This window comes from Protopterus annectens, chromosome 1.part2, assembly GCF_019279795.1.
Source record: "Protopterus annectens isolate FY-2018-M chromosome 1.part2, PAN1.0, whole genome shotgun sequence".
NCBI lineage: Eukaryota > Metazoa > Chordata > Ceratodontiformes > Protopteridae > Protopterus > Protopterus annectens.
Window position 1 is genome coordinate 632,273,982 of NC_056727.1, and position 21,550 is coordinate 632,295,531.

Genomic DNA, 21,550 nt, shown 5'->3' on the forward strand with positions numbered 1-21,550 from the left:
TCTATTAACAATGGACACACATAGCATGAAGCCCTGTGGAAATAACACATTAATCCATACATTAGACAGTATCTCTACCTACCCTTTATGATGCTGTAGCACCCACACCTTGATAATATCCTACTCACATGCCAGGAAAAGGGGGGGGGGCTACATGAAGCCCTTAATTATAGCACTGTGTTGCCATGCCATTGGCTAATGATAATGCCACCCAGTTGTTCAGGATGCTAGTAGTAAGTGGGAGTCACTGATTGCTGCACAGGCAATCACCTGTCCCTGAGCATTACCTACAAAAGGCAAGCAGCTGCCTATGGTAAACAGCTATGACACCTTCTTCCTGAAGACAGGCTGCCATTTCCTAGGAGACCACCACTTGATTTATTCCACAAAGGAGTACAGCAGTATACCAGGTATGTCACACAATTACACATGGAATTGAATGCAGATGGGGGGATGCAGTCATGGGATATAGGAATCTCAAAAGTAGGTTTCAACAACATTTAATGTAATGACATGTTGTTGTTTTTCTGTTGTCCAGCACTTATGGCCATCACATATGGCTCTGTCAGCATTGACATATATCACACCTCTGGCCACTGAGTCACCACAGCAGTGGTCAGCTCACATATCACGGATACCGGAAAGTCTGTTGTACAATAGTGACAGTAAGTAGTGGTCAATACAGCTGGCATGTCACATCATGTGCTGTCAGTGAGCCCCTCTCAGTGTCTGAATGTCATACAGACTTAGTTCAAGGACTGTCCTGTTGTCCATGAACATTCCTGATGTACTCTTCCTAGGTCCCTATGTGCTCCACAGCTGTATCTCATTGCCTAGCACTTATGGCTAGCATACCTGGTGACTCTCTGCTGTAGGACAGCAGGTTATAGGCAGTAGTATTGGGGAGACACTGGCTCAGCCTCAGCAACAGTGGGTACATAGGGGCCATACAATGTAAGGGAATGATTAAAGTAGCAGATATTAATGTACCATTGATATGCTCCGGGGGTGTGCCATGTCACACGCAAACACTAGGGATGACCATCGTGTATTGTCCAACTGCATATGTCAGACACCTACCAGGAGGACACCCCACACCAGATATGCAGTGTCGTCTGTTATTGTGTAGCACAGATGTTGCTGGCATGTCCTAGTACACCTGTAGTAGCACTTACCTGTTTGCTGGAAGTAGTCCAGATGACATGCTACTGTAATGTTGCCCATAGGGGACACACAACAGTTGATGGCAATGATGGGTTGGACACATACCAACACATTCTGTCACAGCACCAGGCCATAACTGCTATCCCTGGTACCATATGAGTTTACATGGCATATGGGTCCTGAGCATCCATATGCCTAGGCTGGCTGTTAGCCCATGTTCATGCATGCCAATACCTGCTACCCCAGTCCAACAAGGACACAGGTGCTATCCCAAGGGTGTATGTGGCGTTAACCATCCATTAATGTAGGTTCCACCTGCAATGGTGTTAACAGCTAACCTGCCTGATATGGACAGGGTGACCATTCCAAAGCAGGGTGAGTGTGTGGTACACACATCTGAGCTGCCAACAAGCACAGTTGTTGCCACATACTGGGTTGATGGCATGTGTGTGTGTGTGTGTGTGTGTGTGTGTGTGTGTGTGTGTGTGTGTGTGTGTGTGTGTGTGTGTGTGTGTGTGTGTGTGTGTGTGTGTGTGTGTGTGTGTGTGTTAACACACTGGGCCATGAGTTGCACATGTGCAGTATTCCCATCATTGTGGTGTCTGTGATTGCCTTGCATGCCACAGTGAGCTCACCCCTGCAGATTATGTATGCACCGGGTAGACTGTTGGCCTTATAGGCTATCATTCTATGGTAGATGTCTGAGGCCCTGGTATTGCCTGGTGGGGAAACTCATTGATGTACCCAGCTGCTGCATGTGCTGTGTGATGTGACTGATGAATAGGGAATCATAGACAAAACAGGGCCTTACTGGGGGGAATACAGGGATGTTTACACCCCATGTCCCCTGATGGCATGCCCATATGTATGTCTTGGGCCATGTAGCAGCATTTCCTTACAACAGATAGTCATCTATCTGTGTTAGACCCTCCTAAGCAGATGTCCACATCATTAGGGAATCTGGCGATGGCACACAGCATGCATTCATCCACAGACATGATTGTTCATGGAGTAATGGGTGTTCCCTGCACCTCAGGGTTGTGACACATAACAGAGGGCAGTACACAGAACAGCCGGTTACTCCGCTAGACATGGGTAAACCATTTGGGGAAGATTCTCCTATGTGGCATAGGTGGGTCATGTCTGTGCATTACTGTGATACCCTATGGTAACATATGGTGTTATGTATACATGGAAGTGTTATATCTATAATGGGTAGGTGGGTTATACTCTCAAAGGGTTTGTCCAGGTCAAGGTAGGTCAAGGCAGGTGGTTTGTAGTGTCACCCCCATCCATGCATATGGTGACTGTGTCATACAGGTCAACCGAGTGTAACAGACATGACCCCTACCTGGACAATGCCTAACCGTCTGTGATGGAGTGTGTGCAGGTCACCAGTGTCATGGTTAATGGGTTCCAATATAAACTGTTCCATGGCCTTGTAGAACAGCATAGTTAGACTGTTTGGTGTATCATGTGACTGAGTGGTGTACACCACAACATACTCTGGAGAGGTGACAGTACTCGTCCATCAAACAGCTGGGACAATGGCTGTGGGCAGCCCTCCTTTGATTGCAGTACCCTATGGTGTTACAAGCTTATGATGTGGGCCATGGAAGGTGCAACCTGTGATGTGGTTGTGTCCCAAGGCAGATGTATAAGATGACATTCAGCTAATAGTGGTGAAATGTTCCCCACATTTAGGAGATGGGTGAGTTTGTGTGGATATCTTGATGTACTGATGGTGAAGTGAGGGGTTGGCACCTACACTGACTGTGTCAGCCATCCAGTATGCCATACCAGCAGCACTGGTATAGCTGGTGTCCATGACCATCACAAGTGAGCAGATGCAGGTTCACCCTGTGCTGTTGCAGATGTCTGACTCAAAAACGTCAGCCAACTGTGACAGACATGACCACCCCTTCACAAAGGCAACCTGTGTGGGATTGATTGTTTGGAGGTTGCCAATGTCCTTGTTAATGAGGTCCATGATATTCCATTCCATAGCCTTGCAGATCAGGCTAGTTAGGCTAATTGGTCTGTAATTTCCCAGAAAAGTGGACACTCCCCCTTTGTGTAAAGAGATGACAATGGCTGTCCTCCACTCAGCTGGGAAAAGCCGATGTTCAGGCGTTGGTTGAATAGGGTGCCTAATGCTGCTGCAAGTTCCTGCCTGAGTTCATGTAGGATGCAGCCTGGAATGTTATTGTGTCCCATGGAGGCTGTATATTCTGCCTTTGAGAGAGCAGGGATAGCCTGATCCCTAGATATAGGGAGAAAGGGCAGGTACTGTGAATGTCCTGATTTACTGAAGGAGGGGGACAGAGGGGTGAAATTTTCACTGAATCTGTCAGCCAGAAGACTTGCTTTATCTATGGCATTTGTATATGTGGTGTCTTTGACCACCATTTCTAAACAGATCTGGGTGCTACCTTTGAGATTACGGACATATGTGAAGAAGGCCTTCTGACTGTCTCTAGTAGATGTGGCCATTCTGGACTCGAAGTTTGCTTTGGAGGATTTCACTAGTGCACTTATATGCTTGTTTAGGCTAAGGAGAGCTTGCTTCCAGTTGGGCACCTGCTCATTCTTTGTCCTGGATAGCAGTTTTTTCTTTTGTTATAGAGTTTATTTATTGCTGATGTCCACCAGACAGGTGTACTCTTCCTTGCGGAGGGTGATTTAGTCCTGTCAGGTATTCCCGATTCCATACATCTCTATAAATGTTCATATAGTAATTTGGTATAGTTTTGGATACTGGTGCCAGTTCCTAGAGAGGGAGAGGAGGCTGTGAAGCTGTTTATACCATCCCTCAGGAGGGTGTAATCAGCTTTGGAAAAGTTTTTTTTGTTTGAACCTAGCTAGAGGGTGGTCGCAGAAAATGGTGACTTCAAACATGACCACTTTAGGGTCTGATCTTACAAGGGTGGATGAGGGTCTGTATTGCAAGCGTGAATGCTTAGATTGTCGAATATGGCATGATCGACACCGATTAAGTAAACTGCGAGCACACCAAACGCCGGAAACCGCGAAATTCACAATCCTGATTCAGCATAGTTGGCCCTTCTGCGGTATAGGTCCATAAGGTAAGTGTGCGATAGTTACGGACCTTAGGGTTAGGGTGCAGGTTAAGGTAAGTGCATAGATAGTAATGTATGTAAGGGTTAGAAGTAGGGTTTTGTTAAGTGTATGTGTGTGGATTATTTATTTTGTTTGGGTATAGCTTGTTAAGGTAAGTGTGCAATAGTTATGGACCTTAGGGTTAGGGTGCGGGTTAAGGTCAGTGCATAGAAAGTAATGTATGCAAGGGTTAGTGTAGGTTTAGAAGTAGGGTTTAGGTTAATGTATGTATGTGGTTTATTTATTTTGTTTGGGTGGGTAGTATGTAGCGAGTGGTGTAGTGGGAAGTATGTTTTGTTTTCGTTAGTGGATGTAACGGTGTTGGCCAAATAAAACAATTCGGTGATGTGTGTTTCTGCATTTTGAGGTTTCAGTGTATTGTGCATTCGCTTAATAGGTGTCGATCATGCTGTATTCGACAACCTAAGCATGCGCGCTTATAATATAGACCCGGTGGATGATACTGCAGAGATGCTGCAGTGGTTAGTCATGTTTATTAATACCAAGTCCAAGATATTATCACCTCTTGTGAGGGTGTTGATTAGTTGTTCCAAAGCATTTGCGTTGACAAAATCGAGGAATCTCTGGCCATTTGTGTTCTGGCATGAGTAGTAATTCCAGTATATGTTTGGGTAGTTAAAGTCACCCAGGATCAGGGTAAAGGGTTGAACCTGGATACATTCAATGAGGTCTAGATCGGCAGTTTGGGCATCTTGGGTCAGATTTGGGGGCCGGTAGCTAGCTATGATTTGTATACGGGTCTTGTCAATGGTTAAGTGCACCTGGTGTGTCTCCTGTGTGTCATACAGTTTGACCAACCTGGAGGTGTGTATGTCTTTAATATATATTGAAACTCTACCTCCTTTGGCTTTACTACCCACAGTTTGGGGTCTGAATGCATGATAGGATGATTAACCAGGTATGGCTAGGGTGCTCTCCACAGCTTTGAACCAGGTTTCTGTGACTGCGCAGATGTCAGCATTTTCCATTGTCAAGACTGTTTGTAATGAGTGCAGTTTCATGTTTAGACTTCTAGCATTTAGCAGCATGACTTTAATTTGTGTTCTGTTGCAATTGTTATGTTGGTAGTTTTAACCTCATCACTTTCCTGCCAATATTCCTACCTGTGTGGTTTAAAGAAGGCCATATTCTCTCCCTTTGCCATCATTAGACCATTTTCAAAAATGTTGAACAAAGCTGAGCAGTACGTGAACCTTCTAAGCTGAGTTGAGCAGTGCTTAAGGTGGCAAATACTGAGCTGTGCTTAGCAGTGTGAAAATCCACTTAGCTGAGCTGAATACTGCTTAGAATGGGACTTCTTAGCAATGCTCAAGCCAGCTAAGCAGAGCTGAGCACTGCTAAGTATTGCTTAAACAGGTCCTGTTTAAGCATTGTTTAGCTTGGCTTAGCAGTGCTTAGCAAAACTGAACTAAGGGCAAACAAATGTTTTCATTTAAAAAAGCAGTCAGAATTGAACATTAATTATTCATTACTGATACAGTATTGTTAATTGTTTATATTTTACTTAAGCAATGACTGACATTAGTGTGGTATATTAAGATTTACCCACAGTTGTTGTAGTTTAATCATGAGGGCAAAGCCCAAGTGATTAATTAAAGGCAACCGTGGGTAAATCTTAATATACCACAACCACTGGGTCTGTTATTGTTATTTTACAATGACATTATTTAAGAGAAAATATTTACTTTTTCCTTAAATAAATGTCTTTGTATACCAAAGCTGTGCTATCCTTCCATGTTTTTCCAGTATCCGAGGACTTTTTCTGATGTATCTGCGCATATGTATGGGACTTGCATTCCCATGTATACCCAGTACATCAGTGCTTTGCAAAGGAAGAAGAAAAGAACGTCTCCATTGCTCCATTACACACACACACACACACACACACACACACACACACACACACACACACACACACACACACACATATACAAATAAAATGTCAGACAGTTTAGGGGTAGGAGAGAGATAGAATGGAGGAACTACAAGGAAAACCAGGTATATGTGTCTTTAGTTTTGAATAACGTACCTGATTTTCCTAGTATTTTCTCCGTCCTGTCTCTCTGCTATGTTCAGAGTCCGAATTACATTTTTTTTTTGTTTATTAAAAAAATGGAAAATTACATTATATAGCAATGGAATAGAGTCGAGGCAACTGGACCTTTTTCCATTGGTATATGCTAGGATTTACAATGGGCACACTGATTAGGCTGAACAATAAGTGTGCTGGTTTTGGAATATCAATGACCAGTCATTATATAATTTACATGACCTCCCCCTATGTGCTTTCATTACATTACCTTGGGGTGTGACTGTACTGTATGGGACACTTGTGTTTAAATGGGGATTTTTACCTTATATCTCCACTGACACTGGGAAATTGAACAAGCTACACTACACTGGTTGACAAATATTAATTACTGCATCATTAAATAAAATAAAAAATATATAAAACTGCTTTCCCATGTAAAAGGTAAATGGCCTGTTTTGGTATTTAAACTGGCACCTATTACACGCAAACCATAACTTTAACCACTAAGCTAAAACAGAGCTGTCCAAATTTCAGCTATACATTTGTATATAGCTTCTTCTATAGCGAAATTTGGACAGTTCCATTAGCTAACGGAGCTGTCCAAATTTCAGCTATACATTTGTGTATAGCCTCTTCTATAGCTGAAATTTGGGCAGCTCTGTTAACTTGCAAACCTGCTCAGCTATGCTTAAACTTTCACGAAAAATAGGAAAAAAAAATAAACATTAATTTTAATGTAAACTGCTAATCTTCACATTATTAGATGAGTGTCTGAGGACACTTTCTTTCTTGTTTTAGTGCTGTAAAGCACTTTTACAGTGCAGGGTGTGTGTTACAGATACTGTGACACACCCCCTACATGACGTGAATTCACATTCCTAAGCCTCTCAGCTGTACAGATTTTCGCATGATGTCCAGATTTCTGCCTCACACTCTTAGTCCATTTGTCATAGGATTGTGCTTCCCTGGCAAATCAGTGACAAATCATTAAAGACTGCAGTTAGAAAATATTAAGGGACATTTGAGTTTCACACATCATACTCTTTGGAAAATCCATGCTAATGCAAGACCTGTCATTCTATCAACTTTCTACGTTTATAAGGGCAGTATTTAGAAACTGTTCCCTAGAATGTTCGGTTTTGTATTAGCATGCATTTTCTGAATGATACGAAGTCTGTCACTCAAATGACTTTGTTATTTAGGGACGTCAATTCTCAGTGATTTGCCAGAAAACCAGTAATTTAATTGGGGGACAAACCAAAACTATGAGCAAACATCTGGACATTCTGCGAAAATCTGTACAGTTGAGAGGTATGGTGCCATACGGCACTTTCACAATGCAAGGGGAGTGTCACAGTACTTGTCACAACCCCCTGCATGACATTCATTTCCCATGCATAATTTCAGTGTCCATGGACACTGCTTACTAATGTAAAGGTACTTTCACAATGCAGGAGGTGTGTGACAGTACCTGTCACACACACCCTGCATTTATTTCACTTGTCATTAAATATTTCATTGTCCATGGGCACTGTTTTGTTTTGCAAAGTGTCGTATGGCACTTTGTCACTGCAGGAGGGCATGTTACAGATCTGTGGGTACTATAACACACCCTCCTAGCACTCATTCAGTATCCGTGTCTGCAGCTCCCTCTCAGTAGTGCACCTTCATTAATATGTAAGGCATGCTGCAGGACACAAACACCATTCACTCCATGTAGGAATGACACTATTCCTACAGGGAGTTTACTGAATCCTGAGGCATGCATGCAATACAATGAAGTTTGTAAGTGTATCAGTATTTGTGGGATTTAATTTGTTTCATCTAGGATTTTAAATGAATCCACATAATGTACTTGACAAATCTTTGTGTATTATTCTTACACATTCATTAAAGTAAGGGAAGAAGATCTTGACATTATACCAGGGACAGAGAATGATACTGGATAGAACAGCACTGTTAAAGTCCAAGAAAATTTCCTAATACCCTTTCATAAGGGTACACTTGACAAGGAGTTGGACATTCCTATTACTTTATTGTCTTAAGTTTTGGCTGGCACTCAAGAATTAAAAGCTTGTACATTGTCAAACAAGCTGAACATTGAAGTATGTAGAGCCAAGTCAGCCATATCTCTCAGCTAACCCTATTTTGGAATAATGCTCATGTTTTAAGGCCTGGTTTACATCCACACATAATGCCCTATATTAAGGCTTGATTTACCCCCCTCACACAATTTTCTGAATCCCTCTCATCACATATGAATGACCCTGTGTAATAGAATTTTGCAGCACAATTCATTGAAGTATACAGATTTTATAGTTTCTCTGATAATGTGCCTGTGATCTTCTATCATTTTGTCACTCTGTTTTCTGTTTCTGAGTAGTATCCCACATTCCTAATGGAAGTGCTATTTGGTATTCAAATTTTATGCTAATTAGATGTTCAGATTTTTGCTGGATGTACCTAGATGTCAAAGGCTTAGCTCCTATTTGCAGTGTCTCTAGGAATAAAATCACCCTTTTTAGCATTGAGTTGGCTATGCAATTTTGAGATGCCCTTTTGTCTTGCAGAGAACAACAACCAGTCATCTGATCTCTACAAGTCAATATCTAGGACCCTGAGAACAGACAAGCAATTTATAGTTATTGGATATGGGCAAAGACAAACACGGCTGTAATACTTTTGACTTCTTAGAATGACCTTCTTTCATTACAGATTGTAGAACTTGCCCACTGAGTTACGAGGCTACCTGCCAAAAGTAATTTACTGCTGCACTCAGTTGTGCAGTTTCTGAACTGTAGGGCTAAACAGACTACCTTAGATCCTGCGATGATCTTGTCATTCCTTTTAAATACCACACAAATTGTATGATAAAATGAGATGGAAAGTATAAATGGTTTGTCACTGCAGAAGAGGTGCTACACTTCCTAAAAAGTCATCTGCAACTACAAATGGCTGATAGCCTGACTCTACAAAGATCTCTCTTACTTATTTCTTCATACTTGATTTAAAGTAGTGAGCAAGTTTGCTGCCAAACCTAAATCAAGCAAATCAATATCCCATCCCAGTCTGGTAAATGCAGATGAGCTCCCTGATGAAACTAGAAGGCCATCCTCACAAGATCTTTGTTTCAGGCACCTAAAGAAAACTGCTTTTCAGCACAAGACAGCAATCAGACTTCTATGCTAAATTTTGCACATGATAATAACAAGCACAATTATGCGACCAAGGCTTTCACAGCTGTTGCCAAGCAAAATTCCATTTACACATCAGATTAACTAGAGAAGGATAAAATGATCAAATAATGACTTCCATAATTGCCTTGCTATAAATTGTCCAGCCTTAGACTCTGTAGCAGGAGTCAAAACTGGTTATATCCGATCTCCTTCCTTCAGTCACTTCACTGTTGCAGTTTTACTTTGTGATTAGTTAGTGATTCACAATCTTTGTATGGGGTCTTATTTAGTTGCTTGTTATTACCTTTTCATTGCTTATTTTCTTCAATTTCCCTTAATTGTCCATTTGATGCACTGTTTAATGTGAAATGTAGAAGTTTAAACTCTTGTTTTAAATTTTAATTTTATGAAATTTGTGAAAGCATAAATGCTGATATTGTATTTGTTTAAGAAACAAAGGTAGTTGGTGTATAGTCATCATGCCTTTTTAGTCAGAGCGAAGGACTGATATTTTTTAGTCTTTGTAAAACCTCAAAGGTGGCACTTATGGTTTTTGTATCAGACAGTAAAGGATTCTTAGTGCAAATGAGGGATCATGGAGAAAATGGCTTTTAATTAATAATTAGTCAATAATTAAATATACTAGTTATACTATATTATAATAATTTCATAATTGTAATTAATAATTGGTTACTCTAGTTCTTAATGGACAGAGACAGCTCCTAAATGCTTTATCCCATGAATGAATCCCCTCAAAGAATCTGTAGTATGATTCCAGTTATTCTCATTGGGGGTAGTATGTAATTAACCATGGGATGGGTAAAGCCAATCTTTAACTAAATGGGATAAGTTAATTTGAGCACAAAAAAGGAAATTATCTAGGCTTAAAATGGCCTGCAAGGGCAGCTAGCCTTGTACATAACCTATGAACCTGTGTTTAAATGCTTAACATAATTAGGACACATAATCATTTGCAACATCTATTTCCCAAATGATGTCCACCTTTCTTTTTGTGAGCTTCTTTGCACATTAATTATTAGTAAGAGCTCTGCTAACATAAACCTCTGCACCCATCATTACAAAAGGAAACTTATTTTCACCATAGACTCTGCCGACAGGTTTTCTCTGACAACAGAGGAATATCTAAAGACCCCAAGAAGATTTTTTGCCTTCAATATGGGATTGATAGAGGCTTGGAGACTGTTGTTTCCAAATGTGTCTCTCCAAACACACATTTCTTTAACTACCAGATGTAAAAGACAATACGTTAATAAAAAAAAATACCAAATGCCAGAAACATACACCTCAGCTCAGATGTATAACTGGTGTAAAGTCTCACAGATGTAGCTTATATATCTTGCTGTTAACTGATCAAAACATTGTCACTGTACCTGTCAATTTGCATAAAAAAATCCTTCAGTCACACAGATGGAGATTTGACCCTCTCATTTTACATGATGAAGAGGACAGTAGCTTCCTTTAGAGATCCCATTAATTCATACTGAATAAGTAACTCAACAACCCCCATTTCATGGACACCTTTTCCCCTTTTGGGAGAGTTTCCAATTTGAACTTAAACTGCACTTTTCTTTGCACTAGAAGCACTCCTGTACAAATGCAGATACTGGGAGCACCAGTCAAACCTGGACTTGATGCACCTTTAATGACCTTTGTTGCTTATACAAGCTAAAAAGGACAAAGCTACCTATATCTTAAAATAACCTTGTTTCAAGCATTGGTTCAGAGAAACAAGTCCAGTAAATTGTTAGTCTGCCCTCGCCACAAGTGCAGATCTAGCACTGTTGTAACCACGGTATCTGACATTCTTAAGCACATTAGAGATACTACCTTAATTTGTAAACCTTTCAAAAACATTTACACATCACTTCATTCATCATCACTCCCTTTATCCCAGTACTGTGCCCAAAAACAGGTCAGGAAGTCTTTTTTTTTTTTTTTTTTGCTAATAACATATAGTTTAATAAGGGTAAATGCTTTCACATGTTCAGTGCTTCATCAGATCCATATAAAAACAGTGTCTTTAAATACATTCAAACAACAAAATTAAACACAATTCAACCAATAAAAATGCTCCAATTAGTGATGTAATGCCCTTCTCTTTTTTTTTTTTTGAAAATATTTTTATTCATTTTCAAAAAGAAAAACATGTATACAGATTATTTATGACAGTGAAGTATTTACAAAATATTTAAACAGGTTAGCTAAATGCAGTAAACAGATATCAACATTAAAACCAAAATAAAGTATTTACAAGGGTGTTTATTATTGACATATAATCGACTTTCTGTACAATTGTTTCCCAATTATAATTTGCTACGGTCATTACTCTCCAACATTTCAGTTACTTTTTGCCATGCTATATATAATGATGTAGTTCTTTCAGTTCTTCCTTTAATAGTGTTAATTTCCAATTGCGATACTGCTGACATCATATTCCTGTATTGCTTAAAAGTTGGAGAAGCTTTGGATTTCCAGTTTTATGTAATGTTCTTTCTTGCAATGGCTAGGAGAGTCCACACAATTACATATTTTGTTCTTGGTACACAGTCAGTTGCAGGTATGTTAAACAAAATAAGAGATTTAGAAATCGGGAATTTGTCATTTAATACTATTTGCAGAAAATAATTTATTTTATCCCAGTATGGTTTAATCAAATGGCATTCATAGAACATATGTTGCCCGTCTGCTTTTATTGTTAAATCACATCTCCAACAGCCAATATTTTCTTAGACATAAGTTCTATTTTATGAGGGGTTACATAAAATCTGTATATGAATTGCCATGCAAAGAGTTTCCAATGTAATGAAAGCGATGTTTGCTTTATAAGGAGAAGAATTATTTTTTATCTCTATCATTTGGTACTTGCCCATTAACTAATGTATAATAGTTCCATATTTTGTCATTATTATAGGTTTTTATTTTTTTATTTGTTTTATAAATAGAGGATAAGTATCCCTTTCCATTTGTTCTATGAAATTAGGAACATTCTGTCATATTGATGGTTGCATTGTTTCTTGTTTGTTTAATATATATTGTCTTAATTCTTGTATGTGTAGCCATGAACTATTTTCCATATTTAATTTCCTTTGAATTTGGTCTATTGACAGAAGTTTTCCAGAGTTTACCAGTTGATGAGAATATATTAATCCCTTTTCTTTAAGCATTTTGACTACTCCTATATCAAATGTTATTATATTGCCTTGTGAGTATGCTACTGGATATAGTAGAAATGACTGCTATTAATAAGATTTTTGAAAATGTTTAATGTATAAGTAATGTATTTGGAACTTATATTTTTATGTTTATGTATCATCATATATTCCTTCATCAGCCATAGAAAATTGTTTGATATGAAATAACTATATTTATTTAATACAAATCCTGATTTTAGCCAGATTTTCTCATGAACTAGCTTCCATTTTGATGTATATCTTGTATTTAGCCATAATAATATTGTTTTAATAACAGATGAATGTAAATATACTTCTATGTCTGGTAAACCTATGCCACCCATATCCCATTCATCTAGATGATATTTCATAGCTATCCTTGGCTTTTTTGGATACCATAGGAATCTAATTGTTAAATCATTTAATTGTTTGAGGTATGATTTTGCTGATGGCAAAAAACAAGCTTGTATGACATAAAGAATTTTGGAAATATGATCATTTTAATTATATAGAGCCTTTCTTCCATTGAAAAGAAGAATATATTCCATCATTGTATTATATTTTAATATTATTTAAGATCTCTTTATAATTTGTTTCAATTGTAGTATCTAGATTGTTAATAATAACAAGTATTCCCAAGTATTTGATTGTATTATTGGTGGGGATATATTTATGGTATTTTTTATTTAGATCTTTTTTTAGTATTTATAAGCAATAAATTTGTTTTGTTTTCATTAAATTTAAGACCTGAAATTTTTTGAAAGTTTTGAATTGAGTCCCATAATGCTTTTAAAGAGCTATTATTATTTTTTAAAGTAATTAATATATCATCAGCAAAAAGTTGAGTTTTAAGCTCTAGGCTGTTGTCTAATTGTATTCCTTAAATCTTTTTATTCATACGTATATTATTTGCTAAGGGTTCAATGACTAGTGCAAATAATAATGGGGAAAGAGGACAGCCTTGCTTTGTGCCCTTTGTTATTTTAACAGATTTAGATAGACAAGATCCCAGTTTTATATAAGCCAGTGATTTTACATATAATGATTTTATTAACAAGGTAAAGTTGCCTGAGAAGCCGTATTTTTCTAAAACTAGCCATAGATAATCCCAGTTCACTTAATCAAATGCACTATTTATGAGTAAACTAATAACATTCATTTTGTTTTTTTGTAGTAACATTTATATAATCAATTAAGGAAAGAATTATTTTGATGTTGTCATAAGTGTTCCTATCTTTTATAAAACCTGTTTGATCCTCCTCTATCAGAAATGGTAGTAATTGTTTTATTCGAGCAGCATGTATTGCCATAAAAATTGTATAATCTATATTAAAAAGTGAATTGGGTCTCTATTATGAACATTCATTGGGATCTTTACTTTGTTTCAGAATTGGTGATATTAGTGTGTACCTCCAAGAAGGAGGGATGTCTTTACCATTTTTAACTGATGTAAAGACATTCAATAACAACAGCAAAGCCTCATTATATAGTAATTTAAACATTTCTGGGGTGATATTATCTATACCTGGAGCTTTATTTAATTTTAGCTTATTTACTTGAGCTTTAAGTTCTGTCATTGTTATTTGCTTATCTATTAGTTGTACCTGCTCCTTAACATTGTTTTTAAGAAAAGCTTTCATTGCTGAATGTGTTTCTATTTTCTCATTTTGATTATTAAGATTATGAAAGAATAGCCTAAATGCTTCTAGTATTCCTTTTAAATCAAACACTTTCTTTTTGATTTCTATATTATGTATTTCCTTGATTTAATTTGTTTTAATCATCTTTTTAGTCCTATTTGCTATTCTTCATTGGTTTTTAGGGTTCAGTGAATAGGAACATAGTTTAATTTTTTCTAAGTTGATCATTGTTTTGTGGTGTAACATCTCTGAGTATTTTTATTAATATATTCCAGTTCTTTTATAAAGTTGGTGTTTCCATTTTGAATATCAAGCTTTAAATTATCCACTTTTGACTGTAATTCCATTAATTCCTTATTCCACTGTTTTTGTTTATTTTTATACCATCCCACCACTCTTCCATATAGATATGCCTTCACTGCATCCCATATATAAATATTTCAGATACATCTTTTGTAAAATTCATATCTAAGAATACTTGTATCTCTTTAATATAAAATTCCTTAAAATCTTTGAGATTTGTTATGTAGGATGGTATTCTTGTTACTGCTATCCTTCTCTTGAAACATAAGTCTATCTCAAACGTTATGGTGTTATGGTCTGAAAATGGACATGAAATTGTCTTGACTTTATTTAATTTAATGGTTAAATCTTTTATGTGCACTCTGTCTATTCTAGAGTATGTATTATGTCTATGGGAAAATGTGTAAAGAATAGTGCATCTGGGACAGCATACTCATTAATGTCAACTATATTAAAAGTTTCAACAAACTCAGATAAGAACTTTATTAAAGGTGATATCTTACTTGTAGTTTTAGTATTTGTGTCAGTTTCTTTTATAATGCAATTGAAATCTCCAGCTATGATTAAATTGCCCTTGGCATATTGTATAATATCATCTAAGTGTTGTTTGGCCACTCTAACTCCTAGTCCTGGTATCCAATAAATATTCACTAATGTATATACCATTTCGTTGATAGATATTGTCAATGGACAAAACATTCCTGAGTTGTCGTGAAATGTGTTTATGATTTTAGGCATTAAAGTAGTGTTTTTTCCACAAAGTTGCTATTCCCCTTCACTTTTGACTATAGGTGGAACTTACTAGTACTGTATAATTTTTATTATTTATTTTATTTATGTCTTTCTGTGTAAGGTGTGTTTCCAGTAAAAATACTAGTTGTGCTTCACATAGCTTTAAATATCTGTAAAGACTTCCCCTTTTGCAGCTATTATTTAAACCATTTACATTAATAGATATACGTTTTGCAATTGGATTAATATTGGCTTTGTTTTTAACTTTCTTGGGTGGCGTAAGCCAGGGAACTTTGTTGGCTAGGTTTACATAGGCCCTTGGGCCAATAGCCTAGTACCTACCTATGAACATATGAACCTGTGAACCTATGGACCATATTCATATACTTGTAACAATGTGCAAATGTGTGTATATGAAGAAAATGACTTGTTCTTTCTTCTTTCAATAGGATTACAAAATATTTTAGACACCCAATAAAAGTATATTAGAAGAACATAACTAAAAACATTATAAGATAAACAACCACCAAACCCCTCCATGAGAAAAAACATCTCATCCTTGAATGGTCTAACCATTCAAGCGACCCCTCTATATCCTCTTTTCAGCCTCTCCCCCCAGCCCAGCCATCTAGTAGTTTTATAATGAAAAGTATCTTATAAGTATACATGAACTTGTATTTACATATTACTTAAATACAGTCTTTATCTAATTTCAATATTTTATAAAACACTAAGGCAACACAATACCTAGATTTACTGCTGAACTATTTGATTTTGTTTAAACTGTGAAGAGAAATCTCTTATTTTAATGTGATAACTTTTGCATAACAATAACAGTTATATATCTTAGAAGTAATATGCTTGCTGTTAATCTCCTTTATAGCGCAAATGGCATTCATAAGTATCGAAATTTCTGTGTTGGTCTACAAAAAGTTTTAAGCATTATATATATATATATATATATATATATATATATATATATATATATATATATGCCAGTTATTTTTACGCGAATGGCATTCATAAGTATCGAAACTTCTGTGTTGGTCTACAAAAAATTTTAAGCATTATATATATGACAGTTAATAACTATATTACAACTTAGTTAAATCATGAAGTGTTTGTAACAATTTACATAATATTACAATTTTATTGTCATACATCAGTAATCTTCTAGTTTTCATTTCATTTAGAAAGTCATATTTTAATGGCATAAATGTTACTAAATTGTTTTTGTCATTAGTAATATATAGTTTAAGACCATATTTCCAAGCAGTTCCCATGTATTCCTTAGTGTCACTGGCACATTTCACCGCTAGTCTACCTTGTATTTCATATAGCAAACATCAACTCATAATCCTTATGCTATTGCAGGATTTAGCTACAGTGTTGTAACTGTAAGGATGGAAAATATAACAAGCATAGTAAACTTTAAACATGCTATAACATAGTTTGGTATTTGTTACTGTCAACCCTTTTACTTACATGGAAAAAGGTAACCTTGTATGTGCACCGACCATTTTCTTTCTTTTTTCTCTTCTTCCTTCTGTTCTCCATTTTCAATAAATATTATCATTACTATTATGGCTTCTTTGCATTAAGTGAGATTACTCAAAATCATATTATAGATAATATATAACATTTGAAGCAAGAACACACCTGATATAGAGACATAATCTCAACTCAAATGGTCCACACCATATATTTATAACATTGCAACCATAAATATTCTAATGAATAAGCAATAACCAGCATCTTTTCAGTATCTGTGTGTCTCAGACAAGTATTTACCTATAGAATATTAAAAAGAATAGATAACAAGCTCTTCATTCGTAATTGACAAGTGTACATAACCTGGCATTTACTTTCATAGACTGAAATTAGCCCTGTTATTTATATGCATATCATGTGCCAACAGCAACATATTAGTAAATGCCCATGCTATTCAATTCATATTTTAATACTTGTCATATTTTAAAAACATGACATATATAGATACTATAAAAGTGATTAATGTGAATGTAGCTGGCAATGGCTTTAGCATATGTGATGATATATAATATATAGTCAGTACTGTAAGTGAAAGTACATTGTGTAATATAGTAGTATGTCTGTTTTAATCTAGGGTTCTATGCTGATAATCAGTTTAGACTTACAAGACAATCTCTTTGGCTTCAGTCATATAATGGGAATTACTGTCTCTCCACACAACCATTAATTTTCAGTGAGGATGTTTAATATTAGTATAACTTGCTTTTATTATAAGCATATTTATGATTCAGCAATTCTTTTTTTATGTATATATAACAATATAAAAAATCTATGAGATTTTTCTTGCTCATTATTGCTTAATGGCTGTGTTACTCGACTAATTTAATATTTGCAGTGTATCTTAATAAATAAACAGCAGCTCCCCTTTTTGTCTTTAAAATACCTAATAATAAGCAGCTACATTCATGAACAATAACTGTCTTACTGTCCTTAAGGTTGAGTATATTAGCTGTAATGTGTTTACAAATATGCTGTATAGTTCCAGTCAAAGATTTAAATATATTATATTTTCATAAAGTTAAGTTAAATTATAGTAATTTGCCTGAGTGATGTTATCAGAGAAAAGTGTTAACTGTTGTATAGTTTCTTTCAAGTGATCTATACTTCTTTTTAAACCCTTGTGTGTTGTTTGTGTATAATTCAAAATTAATGATAAATGTTACAATATAATAAAACATCATGTATGTGCTGATACCTTCTAAATTTGTTACGTACTTCAGTTTGCTTAATATTTGTTAAACTGACTGTAAAGCAATTTGCCATCTCATAAATAGTGTGCTTGTCACTTTAAGAAGCTTAAGAGCTTAAACCACACCCATACTGACTTGTTTCAGTGCTTACATCAGACTGTTTACTTTCATTTTGTGCCGTTCGCAGATTTGTAAAGGATTTACTACACTCTAATGGATTCTAACTGAAGATTTTCCATTCCAGAAATGAATAAATATCAGTTTTCAGCACGGGGTCATAGCAGAAAGCCAACAATAAAGTAAATGAAGCTTTTAGGGCTTTTTAAACTGACCATGAGCTCATTAAACTTCTGTTAAATTTATGGCAGATAAACAAGTCAAATGGTTGTTTCTTAGTCAAAAGGGCACTTTTAGCATCAAAGAATACATAGCAACTACTTTTTAGACAGTTATTACTATCAGCGTCTTTATCTTGTGATGTGAATTGAATGCAAAGGTTTAGATATCTCATGCAGCTCAGTGTAAATAAAATAAAAAGAAACGTGTTAATTTAAGCACACCACATTAATATGCCTGTAAATGCATCATAATCTATAGTACCAGTAAAAGGCAGGTAATTTATAAACGAATTATCATTAGAGTTAGAGAAATTATAATTTTAAGTAATTACACGTAATAAAGATATGTTACCTTGCTTTCTTTAGGGTTGTTTCCTTTAGTTATAAAATGTCCTGCTTATCCTGTATTTATATTTATTCAGAAGACTGACACATATGTAAACCATGAATGCTTTTAAAGAAGAAATTTTTACCTTACAGAGTGAATAGAAAAAATAATGTTTGTCCTTTTCATGCATCTCTGAGTTTCTTCTTTTTCTTGTCAGCAGTGCTCCGTTCATTCTTTTCTTCATGTCTCTTTAATCTAAAGGTACTCCACTCATTTCTTCCACTTTATCCAAGGTTTTATTAGCTGAAAGATAGGATATTGTTGTTTGTAGAGTGTCAAAAGTTTTAGGACCTTCAGTAAAAAAGATTTTTTATTCTTGCAGGGAACAGCAGGTGCACTTTAAGTTGCCTTTTTTCAGTTCCTTTATCAGTGGGAGACATTCTTTTCTTGCAGCTATAACGCCAGCATAATAATCATTATCAAATCTGATTATATTGTCTTTGTATTTAACTGGAGAAGTTGGCCATGCTGTCTTTAACATAAGTTCCTTATCCTGTGATGAAAAAAAAACTTTACTGTTATTGATCTTGGGTTAGTTTTTGATGTAATCGTTGAAGAAAGAGCTCCTAAGGATCTATGAGCTCTTTCAATTCCATAAGAAAGTGCTTTAGGCAATTTTAAAACTTATGGTAACCAGACATTTACCATAAGTTTTAAAAATTGCCTGAAGCACTTTCTTATGGAATTGAAAGAGCTCATAGATCCTTAAGAGTGGTAACCCGACAGTAACTGCGGTGGTGGTGCTGCGGTAGCATTGTCACCTCACAGTAAGACATTGTCCTGTTCGATTCTCAGCTAAAGCGTCTTCTGTGTGGGGACATGCATGAATGGGCATACCTTCGTTGAAGGTTGTGCATCAGAGCTAGCAACTCGGCACGTAAAAATCTACTGCCAGTCATTAGCGGACCGGAGTTCCGCTGTGGCGACCCCTAACTGGGAAAAGCTGAAAGATACAACATGGTATCCAGACAGTAAGGAAAGTCACCATGTTATCTCCCTCTGTTTTCTCCGGCAACCCATAGATGCGAAGGTTATTTTGTCTGGACCTGTTCTCTAGAGCCTCTATTTTATTTTGTAATGAAGCATTTTGTTTTGATCAAAAATGTTAATTGAAGTTCTTGTTGGCGATATTGTACTTGAGGGCCTCACCAGTTCATTTTGTGCAGAAATGGGCATGTCGCGAATTGAGTGACAACCCTACCGTGTTCGTGTTTGATGCATTGGCTGCTTAAAAGTTTGCTGTGGAAATGTATTTGAGATATAGTTATTCTATTGGAGATCTATCTACTTGTTAAGCAGAGAAGACATTACAATGTATGAAGCTCTTTGTTTGTTGAATAGGTTTTGAAAAGTCCTAATGAAACTTAATCTTTGGTTTGTGTCTTAGTTTGGCAGATATAGAGTAGAGAACAAATAAGGGACTAGGTATACTAAAGATGCATTACAGTCATTACTAAAGAAATAGATATGATGGTATTCATAGCTAAGTTAAAGATGTGTGCGGCAGACATTTGTTCGGCATGCATAGAGAAAGTGGCATTATTAGAGGTCTGCTGCAAATATGTGTGACCATCTAAAAGTCAAATGGACAGCCCAATGCAAATGAGTACACACTGATATTTAATAGATGAGATGTATATAATTGCTGCACTGATGGTATGGTAATGATACAGTTTTCCTGCTTTTTGTGACAAGCACTGCTGGTTTTAGTCACTTTGTTGTTAGCAAAGGTGTTTAGCTTGGTTTTGAGTCTTATTTCCTGCTTTGAGAGGCTTGATTCCACTGTATCTCAACTCAGTGTATAAAGAGGCACTCTGCCTTGGAGGATGTGGTATATATAGGCACTAGGTAACTTATTAACCTTAAGTTAGATTATTTGGGGACATTGTAGGTACTTTGATGAACTTGTTTGGTCCGCAAACTGGAAGTGGAGAATTGCATGGCCTTCATATTCCTGCGAAAAGCAATGTTGGACGGTTTCCTTTCTTTGCTGGTTATGGTGCAATAAAACCTGTCAATTATTGATGGTGGTAACAGTCTACTGTTATATTTATTGTCATATTACATGTCAGTGCACTTGTTTTCTTTTTATATTTTGTTGTACATTCGGAGGGAATGCATATTCATGAATGACATATCACAGGGTGGGTTTTGGGCGGGGCTTGCCACTGCGCATCTGGTGAGGCCCTCAAGTACAATATCACCTTTTTGTTCCGAGAGTCTGCCCTCAATATCATTTAGGGATGTTTCTATGTCAGCTATCTGAGACTTCCGTCTTGTCATTATTTCTTGTAGTTGTATCTGTTTTGTAGATCTCTCTTTAAAAGTGTCCAGTTTGGTATTCATTTTATCGAATTTCACTGATAAGTCCTGTATAGCAGTTAGTAAAAACTGCATCTCCTTTCTCATCATCTGGTCCTGTGTGTTATTCTTAGAAAAGCTCATTTCCAGTAGATTCAGATACCTTTCTTCTTATTTTTTGACAGGAAAAATAGTGATTAAAGACAAAATTTTACAACGTAGACTTCCAGTGATACTAGTAGAAGTAAATCAGTAAAATAGGTATGTCTACGATACCTAGTTTTTAAAATTTCCTGTCAGAAATATCTTTTGAGTGTAGAGCTGAGAAAAGATGCTGCCAACCAGTCTACATCTTAGCCACGCCCCCATCATCAGAAAGTCTTAACTGCTACATCTCACAGTG

The 21,550-nt window shown here is 36.4% G+C and overlaps 1 protein-coding gene across 3 annotated transcripts in view; it reads left to right on the forward strand.

The window, feature by feature from the left end:
* Positions 1-21,550, forward strand: part of LOC122790524 (toll-like receptor 5) — a 650,422-nt gene that overhangs the window by 384,667 nt on the left and 244,205 nt on the right. Inside the window, exon 1 of one of the 3 annotated variants that reach the window (XM_044058090.1) lies at positions 18,315-18,419. The exons of the other annotated variants lie outside the window; for them this stretch is intronic. The gene's annotated coding sequence lies outside the window, so the exon portion shown is untranslated. Of the gene's footprint in view, positions 1-18,314; positions 18,420-21,550 lie in introns of those variants that run through there. 3 annotated transcript variants of the gene reach the window in all.